At 37.3% G+C, this 12628-nt stretch overlaps 1 long non-coding RNA gene across 1 annotated transcript; it reads left to right on the plus strand.

Annotated features, from left to right (window-relative positions):
* Window positions 1-1216: 1216 nt before the first annotated feature.
* On the plus strand, window positions 1217-4272 carry LOC134541409 (uncharacterized). The gene is made up of 2 exons (XR_010076621.1): window positions 1217-1307; window positions 4015-4272. It is a non-coding gene; the product is annotated as an uncharacterized LOC134541409 (long non-coding RNA).
* Window positions 4273-12628: the final 8356 nt, after the last annotated feature.

Raw genomic sequence — 12628 nt, forward strand, 5'->3', positions numbered from 1 at the left:
CTCGCTGACTCCAGAGGTAAGCGTTTTAATTTAATGTAGCCGTGCATATGTCTGCTGGCCCAAACAAAGACATTAAAGCACTTGTAGATTCACGGCTCGTACAGCCTGTTCGAGTCGTAATTCAAAAACTTACGGTTATGGCCGACTCCATGCAAATCCCCAATAAGACTGCTGTTAGATGTAACGTAAGCACATAATGAAGCAATCAGAAACTTTTGTCAGGGTAAAGTATAAGGTATAACGCATAGTGAAACACCGCAATGCATAGCATGCCAATAAATGCGAGAACAAATTGACAGTGATTTCCAGTGCCCCCTTACCTAAGTTAGGCATCAGCCAACCATGCTGCCTGAGGAGTGTGATACTACTTCTCTAGTTAGTAATTCAACCACTGCCACGATCCTAATGAACAAAGCTGGGGCCGACGACCCACCAAACAGCTGCATAAGTTAGCCCGGCACCCTCCCGGAAAGAAAATAAAATTTTTAAGCTGTAAATATATAATGGTGATTTTGAATTTTCCATGAAAAACAATTGAAACATGCTATAGATGCAACACTAAATATAATTATCCTGAAACATGTTGAATTCAGTTAAGTTCTGTTACATAGTTGAACAGTGACGAGATTCTGCAAGATAGGAATAGCCTCTGTCCTTAAGTATGGGCGGTGGGCCTTCACTAATCAAAATTCCCGCGCGTCTTGTTAAAAGAAAAACAAAGTCCCGAAGTTGGCCGAAGGTGAAGTCTTTGGGCATGTTCGGGTTGGTCCTCAACCCTTTGTGAAATGTAGGCTTATCATGAAGTGTGGACAGCCTAAGTTTCACCCCCATAGATCGACATGCCCTTCGGGCTGGTTCGTACATGTTCGGTTTTATTTATTTATTTATTTTTTTTTATCTGTACGTTAAAAACAAACATTGCAATATTGATCAAAAAATTGTTGACTAATGTTATTTTATATTTTTTTAAGAGTAAAACACATGTACACAAATATGTTACTAATTATGAGATTTTCAGGTAAGTTATTGAGCTATTTCTGTTTGATTTGTTAGGAGATTAGTTTTGTCCGTTTACAAGTTAACATTGCTTGTGTTATTCTTGCCAAGTAATCATTTCTTATATAAATTTTTGTACACTATAGGCTTATCTTTTTAAATTTTAGGTAGCGTGTGGAGATTTCATCTTATGTTCATGAGCGCACAACGTATAAAATCATAAGAAATGTTTTCTGGTGGTGTGTAGCAGTTAACCGCATTTAAGTAAAAATATTTTAAAATAATTGTTACCAGAGCTGAATTACATTGAGGTGAGTGCACTTAATATAATTTGGGGTATTGCAGGAAAAATTATAAATTCCTAAAGTGTTTTTTACTTCCTGACATGTTTAAAATTATTATTCTCTATGAGGGTTGTTTGATACTGCAAGTAGTTTAACATGTGGATAGGTTAGGATTATTTATTACAAATCTGTAATATTGAGATACTGCCCTTGGGTTAGCTGGATTAAAAATACAGTGAAATTTGTTAGGTTAGTAACATTATACGTACAGTGATTCTAAGTACAGTGGAATTTACATTTGGTTAGCTTGGGATAGCACCAATTAAAAATTCTGTAAAATCAATTGAACGGTTGGATGTTACTAACCTAATCTAACCAACCAATATACATTTTACAGTGATTTTTTAGGTTATTATCTCACGTTGCTGCTTTTTGTATGCAAAATAAACTTTGGACACTTTTTTTTTTAACTTTAAATATGTACCTGTATTTACTCTGAAAAAAGTTTTTTCTAAATTCAGACTGGTTTTTGAGAAATCACTGTTTATAGGTTACATTACATTACCTGTGCAGTAAAGGGCCTGTCACCATGTTGTTCTTTAATTGAGTTGCAGATCTTGTTGTTTTTCATACACAAATTGTCTATTTTTTATTTGGATATTGCAATGCAGTAACGTAAATTAACACATCAAAAAAGTTATGTGACTCCTTATTGTGCATTCCAAACCCAAAGCATCAGTCCTTGAGAGCGATATTTTTTAGCAGTTTATAGGTGCAAAAATCTGATTTTTTACGTGAGACAACACATAACCTGACATATAAAATAAATTTTCATTTTGTAACAAATGATTCCTTTTATACGTCAGGTTACGTGCTATTGCAGGTAACTAATCTGCGCTTTGCGCCTCCATACTGCTATAAAAAATCCCTGTCAAGGGTTGGCGTTTTGGTTTGGATACACATTAGAGACTCGTAACTTTTTTTAAAACTATTATTTACGTTTCATTAGGTTATAATATTCAAATAAAAAATATATACATTCTTATATATATGGAAAACCACAGGATCTGCTATGCAATTAGAGGGGAAAATGGTAACAGCTGCTTCACTGCATAAGGTATCTAGCGTGACCTGCAAAATGTGATTTCTTGAAAACCAGTAGGAATTAAGAAAAGCTGTTTACAGTTTTAATAGAGGAAGGTTTTTAGTGTCTGAAACGGTATTTTCAAAATTTTATAATTTAATTTATGGATAAGCAGCAACAAAAGAAAATTACTTTTTTTAAATTTAGCTAACCAACCATTCACATGATTTTACAAATTTTGTATTGTTTATACTTACCTACTTTAACATTAAACTACTGTTAAACAATTTATTTCAATTTTTTAAAAATATATTTGGGAATTAGCGCAGTATAATCGAAGACGTTTACTGTATTGATGATTGATTTACTTTATTGATGCACAACGAAGTTGTATAATTGTTGGATTGGTTAAGCAAATTCAAGCATCAAGGGTACTGATCAATGGTTTTTAACTTTATATTTTCTTAATGAATCCATTGGTAAAACGTTAAAACACTGGAATGGCTAAATTTCCATCGACTGCTTATGTTTTTTTCCGCATGCTCACTTGAAAACAATTACAGGGTTATACTGTAGTTCACAGTTGCAATACTTGGTTAGGTTAGTTACATAAGTGCTGTTAAATCATGAAAATGGTTAGGGGAAGGTAACTTCTTCATAACTACTGTAAAATGGTGTAAGCAATTATTCTTTAGGTAAGTTTACCTAGACTTTAAAAATAATTTATTTGGCGAAGTACATAGTACTAAGAATTACTATTTATCAAATTTGGTTTGTGTGGAAAAGTTGTTACTCTAGGAAATTTCTGAATCCATCTTTGTAGGAATATAAACTAATATTATTAGAAACAAAAAAAGAACAATGTGTGGTATATTTTAATTTTCTAACACCCTCTGAACTCTGCAGTTATGCGATTACCGATAATAATTGTAAATCATTGCAATATACATCCGACACATTTTGTAGTGATTTCACAACTGTATTATGAAGTAATGCCATCGACTGCTGCAAAATAACATGCTGACATCTATTCTTGTGTAGGCATTTTGTTGATACGACTAAAATATGAACATATAGGATATATATAGAATCTTACAAATTTTGGTAACCTACCTACTAATACTCTCCCCGAAGACTTTGGTTAGATACTTAAAAAAAAAAAAAAAAAATTAACTGCTTATGTGACATGCATTACGTGAAATTAATTCAACTTGTAAACATTTTGCTTGAGTTAAAGCCTAGATTTGCTTAAGCTAATAACAAGCAATTACATCACTTGAGGCCCTGAGAAACAAACTTCTAAAATTGTGTAGTTACTTGGATTGTTAAATACCTAGTTTTTCTGCAATAATGGGCACAAGAGCAATAGAATTATGTTTTTCATATAATTTTTTTTCACATAAATGAGTTTTTGTCAAAAAGTATTTGGAAAAAATATCTATTTGAAAGGACAAAGAAAAATGTTAATTGTAGTACATAAATGAGAATTTACCAAAATATTTAATGTATCAAATTTCTAACTAAAATGGTTTTGAAATTAATTTATCATTCTGGTATGCATAACTTTTTTCTTTGATACATTTATTTATCAGTTTCATTTCTCTTTAGTACAATATATATCATTTAACTTTGATTTCTTTTTTGTTTCAGGCTTGTGGAGAACAGCTTTTTTTTATCTACTCTTTGGCTGGCCAATGTAAATAAGCAATGATTTCGTGAATGCAGCGAGAGAGTTTATTTGATGTATTTTTAAATCACTGATAATATTTATTGATGTATTTTAAAATCACTGATAATATTTATTGATGTATTTTAAAATCACTGATAATATTTGTTTTGTGGCTGGAAGATGGTAACCATGGTGACTTGTGAATTTTTATGAAGATTAATAAAAAGCAGTAAAAATTATTAATGGTTGTCAGAAGGAATTTTTTTTTCAATAATCAATCAAACATCTACACTCTACAGTAACAATTTTCCTTACAGACCAATTTTGAGCTAGTCTTATATTAGTATATTAGTTATTATGAACATATACTATCAGAACTACCATTTGCATATAGTGCACATACATACATAACACTAGCCAACAACCATTAAAAAAAAACACTACTATATACACTTACATAAAAAACAAACAAATCATAGACAAGTACAGATTACGTATTCACTATTATATTCTAGAGCCAATTCCAATAAGTGTATTATCAATAAAAGAAAATAATTTTTTTTAAATAACAATATTTCAATATGAAGGAAAATCTGTATTCTGAAGTTCTTGTATATGTTTGGTATCAATCAATGTAAATTAATCAATCTTTGATAAAAAAAAAAATCCGAAAATGATTAATAAATTAAAAAAATTATTGCCTACCAGCTCTGGGTTTTGCATGAAGGTTCAACTTCTCTGACTTCTGAGATTACAGACAAGATTTTAATTAATAATACTATTGTCTTCATTACTAGATTATCTTTCAACCTATAATTTTTTATTTGAATCAGTTCATTGAACTGAAATATTTGCAGCAATTTCTTTAAATGTTTATGAACTTGGATTATTTAAAATACAAATGTAGGTAGGCTTACTAGACCTTTAATGCCATAAGATTGTAATCACATAGGCCTAATTTCACATTTACAACTTAAGTCTTGGAGCTGATTTACATTAATATTTGTGCTAGACTTTGTAATTCTTAAAATTTTATTTTCTGCAATGTTCCAAAGAGCATTGCTCTATTTTGGAACAAAACAATTTAATCTGACAGTTTGTTACAACACTATTCTTCATAAAACAATGCACATTAGCCTGTATAATATGAATTAGATCTAACATAAGAACTACAAACTGCACATTTGCACTTAAAATATTCATCAAACAGTTAGGGAAAGAGATTAAACATAACATTTAACTCTTAAATCGTCATACTTCATTTTAATTATCACACTTATGCCTGTATGTGAACGGGATCAGAAATTAGCACTGCAAATGCACTTTTAACACTAATAATTATTTATATCAAACACAAATGATATCAGTAACATCATACTTCATTTTTGGTGTTACAGTAAGCTTCCATAAATGTTTCTTTTTCTCAGAACATACATCAGAAAACTTTTCTTGAATTTAAAAATTACAATAAATTTTTAAATACCTAATGATTTGTTAGATAGCAAACCTTCAAAATATGATTTACTTCCAATTTTTGGATTAACGGCATTGAAGTTTTGTATTGTTTGCCATGGAAAACAATGGAAATAAATAAACAAATAAATAATTAAAAATATAAAGACACAACTGAATCAGCTGTAGTTGAACATACAGAACCAGCGAGGAGAATAAAAATATAATAAAATATAATATGTTATTATGTTCAATAAAGGTATGCAATGGATGGAGGATGCCCTACATTAATAATAATTAGTAACAGAGAACAAAGCAAATTTGTAGAGAAGAGACTTTTAACAGTAGTAGAATAATAAAATTCCGAAAAGGGCTGTTTCAAAAATTGCAAACATTCCTACACATAAGAAGCCCTTAATCTCAAAGGCTTCATTCAGTACACTGGTCATTATCTGCTGCTCACGATCTGTAAAGGTAAGGTAATTAAATTAATGGTGGAAAAGGTAATAAGCATTAGGTTTGTGGTCTTATAAATGTGGTCATTAGAGGCAAACATTAGGTCTCTGGGTTTGATTCTCAGCAGGGTCATTAATGGATCTTTGGATAGTGCGGAACATAGCAAACATTGCAGTGGTTAGTTGGTTTTCTCAGAGTTCTTACATTACTTCACCCACCCATTCTGTCATATCATTAGCATTTTATAGCCCTTCATTTTTTTGTAATGATCTAGAGGTCACCAAGCTGAAAGCTAAATTAATTTCCTTCATTGACAGATATAAGGGTTGAGGATTTGAAGCAAGCAAGATAAACATTTTAATGTTGCTTGCTTCGTCTTCTACAGAAAATTGAATCTAATATTTTGAATTGCTCCTGTGCTGCACTACTTCTGACTGAGAACGAGTAACCTGCACTTTTTAAGGCATCAAAGAAATTGTTATAACCGATTTCACTGTCTACATATCCCATAATAGTGTTATATTTATCACTTTTGGTACAATTTTGCAATTTATCTCTTGCTAGATCAAAAAACGATATCATTGTTCACGTTCAAAAGCTGTAGCTATAGCGATTTTTTTTTTTATTTTTTCCTAACCTAACTAAAACTAAGTGTATTTTGGAGGGGTCCGGGTTAGGGAGGGACCTAGGTGCGTCTCAGGCCGAAGCCTATACGCCTAGTCATGCTGGGATTAGCCATGCAAGGAGAGGGTCGCATGCATCATGTGCTAGGAGGGGATTGGCCAGCCATGGCAGCGATTGGCGCCATGACTAACTCCCCTCACTCTTAAATCTAGACTATAACTAGAGATAGGTTGGGCCCAGGTAAAACCTGCATAGACACAGGGAAAACCCTGGGCACATTCATGCGGGATGCAAATTGGCATGCATTACGTGTAGGAGTTTACAGGAGACAGAGGATGGTCTGGATGAAGTGTTGGACAGAGTAGAAAAGAGTCTACCATGCGGGGGTTGGGAACTTGGACTCGTAGTCCGCTTTGCTTTTTATCCAGGACTGGATTTAGTGACCAGGGACGCAAGCGCCCCTGGTGGTGAGTGGTTGCACTGACCACTCACTCCGCCGCCAGTCAGCACCTAAAAAACTAAGAAACTAAAACAGAAAAAAGATAAATGACTTACAAACTAGGCATTTCGTTACGAAATATGCAAACACCTGAAGTGTTTTTTTTAATTTTCCCTTTTCTTCTGTTATTTTTCAGACAGCTCCAAGGATGAGCGACCAAAATTTCAAAAGGGTGTGCCACCGTTGGGTGATCAAAAATTCTATAAGTATTTTCAGAATTACTCTATGGAGTATATTTACTAAAATGCCAATATCTATAATGTAAAATGTGGTCTAGTTGGGCGCCGTGAAAACTCTATAAAGTACTAGTGCTGTGATTGTGTATGTAGCACAACTACTAACCTCTACAGAATATTAACTAAAATATGTCTTGTTATGTTGATAGTGAAAATAAATTATTCTCAAGTTGTATGTACTGGTGTAGTTTGACTCAGTGTGAATACCAAACAATAAAATGTCGTATAATTCCTTAGCAGTATGTCTCCTTCTCTTTGGTGTAAGTATTCTGACCTTAAAATCAACAAATATAAGTAGTGTGTTTAAAAGCATTAACTTCTCTATGACTGCTGATCTCAGTGTAATAAAAAACTAATTATTCTTTCAAGACAATCCAAGCTAAATATTTCTGTCTATCTGGTTTAACATACACATGATATGTAAGTATGGTTATCAATCGGAAAAATAAAATATAATGAAAATTTAACTTTTTACTAGGGTCAAAATCATGGTTGTATGGGTGACAATACTCTTTTGCAACATATCCAACTGTAACATGAAAAGTGACAGAGTCAATGATTAGCAAGCAACATACAAATACCTTTGAGACAATTATTCATGTTTAAATAGGTTTTTCATTAAACAAAATTTCAATATCCGTTATACTTAAATGTCTTTCAGAACTAATTACGTTTTAAGTAATTGTATCACTGAATAATAGTTTGGTTATCAGTCAATATTTTAAATATTATTGAAACACATTTTAACTGGCAAATTAGTCTTTTCTTTGTTTTTACTAGCTCAGTCTCTTTCGGTAGATCAAACTGTCTCAAGACTTCTGGACCTGGGACTATTCTTTAAACATTCAAGACAATTAATGACTTTAACAGATTTTAACTTTGATATCGTACATATTACTGATCAATGTCAGTTAACCAGGTCCAGTATGTACAAGCTACAAGTCTTTACGTATTTAAGTAGTATTAAGTTGTTTTAGCGAGTTTCAAATTAGGTCTTGATCGTAAACATCATAGTTTAAGATATCTTGCCATTAAAATAGGACAGGTAACTTCTCGCTGTTCTTGTTAATTCGGGGATGGGGCAAACAAACCTCGTCGCGTCGTTACAATACCAAGAGGCTGTGGAAAACCTCTCCGAACCCCTGTCTCTCCTCCGATGTTGCTGGTTAGATCTCACTCTCCTCCGATGTCGCTGGTTGGGTCTCCGTCTCGATGCACCTCCTCTCGTGCTGCTGGTACTCCAGCAGGACTGGCGTCGGTCACCTGGAGACCGGAGTCAAATTTATGCATTTGGACAGCAACAGCAACAGACACACACATACATTGTGGCCATGACAGTTTTCGCGTTTCAAAAACATTTACCCAAACATAAAATAGACAAAATGTAAGCCAAAATACAACTACGAAGTCATAAAGGCAAAACGTAAGGCTAGTTAATAATATTTTAATAAAAATGCATTTTTAAACGTAATGTTAAAATTATTTAAAAGTCAAACATGATATATATTTCAAAAACTGGCATTATATTATAACAACTCCAGGACTAATACCAAGTATTGGCCGAACATCAGCCATGTACCAAATGAAAGCTGTAACATTTCTTAACAAAATATAGTTTTCAGAATTTTTGTCTGCGTCAACCGAGGCTAAACTTTAAAACCTGTAGAGAGAAAATATGAACTATATGATGATACATATCTCTTAATTTACACCCAAATCTGAAAGTTAAAGTTCAGTATCTCATATCCAAGTTTTTCACTTGATCCCGAGGTACATGATGCTTGCTGTTTTAATTTAGTGCGTTGAAAGATCCTGAACATAACGAATACTTGTAATATAACAGTGAATAATAATCTTAAGATTATTACTAAATATGCACTTTCTTTCTATGAATTAAACACTTAACCTCACAATTATTATTAATAAGTGTTTTTGATATCCACCAACATGGTCGTGCTGTTATGAAAATAAAAACAAAGTCACGAAGTTGGCCAAAGGTGAAGTCTTCGGGCATGTTCGGGTTGGTCCTCAACCATAGAGTAAATAAAGTACTAGTACAGAGTGGACACTCAATGCTATTGCAGTTCTACGTTTTTTTTATTCAGAAATGCTCTAGGGACAGCCTAAGTTTCACCCCCATAGATCGACATGCACGAACAGTTCCGAAGTATGTCGCTCGATCGGGTAACTTCGGTAGTAGAAAAGCGCGGGCTATAGCTACAGAGAGTTCGCTTCGAGCCTTGGCCGAGGACGGACGCATCAAGCGGAGCTGCGAGATTCCAGGAACAGCCTGTTTACTCGCGTACAGGCCAGGTGGTATTCCCAGGTTTTCTAGGAAGTGTAAGCGTGCAAAACAACCCGGGTTGTAGCTAACCCTACAGCCTAGCCACAACCCGGCTTAATACCGGGTGCGTGGTCAGTGGGTGTTAGTACGTTGTAGGGTGTACACTAGCGACATGACGGAGCAGTTAAGTGACGAGCAGGTGATGCAGGAGTGCATCGATGTGCCCTTGCCGAGCGACGACGAAACCGAAATGTCTAGCGACGACGGTTTCACTACAGTCGTCTCAAAAAAACAGAAAACGGGAGGAAAGAACGAAAGACTGCGCCCCCCACTGACGAACCCCGCGATCGCCAGGCAGCAGGCCGAGCGACTTCGCAAGCAGCCCGTCAGAAGGGCAAACAACTCGGCCAATCAAACGGCCGCCAACACGTCCGCAGGTTCGAGCCCTGCCCCGCCAAACCCTGCCCCTCAGGCAAAGAAAATGCAGGTGAAACCCCTGTATGTATTCGTGGATTCTGGCCACAGCTACCCGGCCATTAAAACAGTGCTGGATGCAGCACTGCAGGAGCGCTGGTCGTGCGTCAGTCGCGGCCATGACCAGCTCATGATTCACACTGCCACCGTGGAGGAGTACCACAGGGCAGTGCGTGCACTGGAGCAGGCCGGAGTGCAACACTCTGTGCTGCTGCAACGGGACGAGATCCCGAACAAGTTTGTGTTTTGTCGAGTGCATAGCAGCACCGACAAACAATTCATTCAGGCTGAGTTCGCCGCGATGGGGCTTCCAGTGCAGAACTTCTGGTTTCTGTACAACAGGCAGACAAGGCAACCTATAAATAAGTTAGTTGTAGAGCTCCCGAAGGCCGTAAATCCAGAAAGGATTTACGACCTGAAGTCATTCGGAGGCCTCAGCATTCGTGTTGAGGACTATCGACACCCCAAAGGCCCCCTCCAATGTGGCAACTGTCAGAGGTTTGGCCACCCCGCAAAAGGCTGCAGAGCCTCCCCTGTGTGCCGATGGTGCAGCCAAGGGCACAAAACCGAGGTTTGCCCCCAGGGAGGTGACAGGACGAAGGCAAAGTGCGCGCGATGTGAAGGCCCGCATTGCGCCAATTACAGAGGCTGCATGGCCTACAAGAGGGAGAACTGGCGTCACCTCCCGCAACAGGAGCGCAAAGACAGAGAGCTGCAATCCAAACGCGCATTGCGCGAAAACAAGCGAGCAACAGCCGCGGCTCAAGTCCGCCCGCCCCCACAACAAGCCGGCCCCTCAGGCTACTGCCCCCAGCCCCCAAGGCAGCCGTGGCGAGCCCCGAGCTACCCCGCCCCCCCCGCAATGGCAGAGCCCTAATCAATATTCATTGCTGAGCGATAGGCATGAACTGGAGTATCCTGTCTTGGCAAACCCACCCAGGTCTAGAGGCCAGCCCCTGCCCCAGAGGCCCCCGAAGAAACACCATTCGGGGCACAAAAACGGTAAAGGCCGGGCGCAAGGTCAGGTGACGGATCAGCCAGGTACTAAGGCGCCACCCAACTCCACCCCTCCCCCCAGTGATTCCAAGAAAGTCGCGCAACAACAAGCCAGCCCGTTGCAGACTGACTCACCAACAGTAATGCCAACTGCTTCACCGCAGCTAAATCCCGCGGAGAAGCCAGCGATGAACGCGAGCGACTTTCTGAAGCTCGTAGGCCAATCGGATGCCATTACACAGGACCCTAACCTGGCACACGTCCTGGAACCAATGTGCATTTTAATGGCTATTTGGTGTAATCCGTCCAAGTCAATAGAGGACAAAATAAAAGCCACCACGGGCTTCGTGACAGCATTAGCGGCCAGCTTTAATGCCGCACACCCTTAATTTAGGTTCTGCCATTAATACTACCCCCGTAGACAGTAGATTAAGTACCATCCTTTACTGGAATGCACGAGGAATTAGAAATAAAATAATCGAATTTACCGATCATTTAATTAAACATAATATTAGAATCGCGGCGATAAACGAAACACACTTAATTCCAACAGATCGTCTAACTATCTTAAATTACACTATTTATAGGCGCGACCGCGATACCAGAAGTGGAGGGGTTGCCCTACTAATCCACAGAAGTATACAACATAGTGAATTTCATTTACCTGAATTTAATAAATTAGAAGCTGTGGCAATTACTTTTAAAGTCAATAAACAACAAATTGTGCTTATTTCGATGTATGCACCACCGGGCAGGTCACTAACTGAAAACGAGCTGGACATCTTATATGGCTCAGCTCCCACATTCCTAGCAGTCGGCGATATTAATGCCAAACATAAAGACTGGAACTGTCGGAGCAATACAGCCAATGGCCTACTGCTGCAAAGACACGAGTCTAACAAAAATTATCAAGTACATGCTCCCTCAGAGCCCACTCACGATAGCGGAGTACTAAGGCACAACCCCGATATTTTAGATATTGCATTAAATAAGAGAGTTCAAACGGGATTCGAACTCAGAGTCTTTCACGAAATGTCGTCTGACCACTTTCCAGTACATCTACTATTCGATGACGTGGACACTGACATCAGTCCTCCGAGAAAAATTAAAGACTACAAGAAAGCCGACTGGAGAGGCTTTCAGACGTATTTAGTCGATAATTTGCCTGCAGCCGATGCTGCCAACTTCGAAACAAAAGATAACATCGAATCAGCAGTCACTGAACTTACAGTTAAAATTCAAACTGCAATTAACTCGTGCATCCCAGAAAAGGTGGTTAGATTTAAGCAAGATGAACTGCCGGTGTATATTAGGGATTTAATTTCTCAGAAAAATAGATTAAGGCGCGAATATACTCGACGTAGGCAGCGCGACATTAAAGCGAGAATTAATGAATTACAGAAAATAATTTCCGATGAAATAACTCTATGGAGGAGCAGCCAATGGGAGACGAAAGTCTCTCAGCTACAGGTGCAAGATGGTAGCACCTGGAGTATGACAAAGCGATTCCTTCATAAGATAGATAAAATACCTCCGCTACAAACACGCACTGGGTTCGCTTTTACACCGACAGA

Source organism: Bacillus rossius, chromosome 18 (assembly GCF_032445375.1).
Source record: "Bacillus rossius redtenbacheri isolate Brsri chromosome 18, Brsri_v3, whole genome shotgun sequence".
Lineage (NCBI taxonomy): Eukaryota > Metazoa > Arthropoda > Insecta > Phasmatodea > Bacillidae > Bacillus > Bacillus rossius.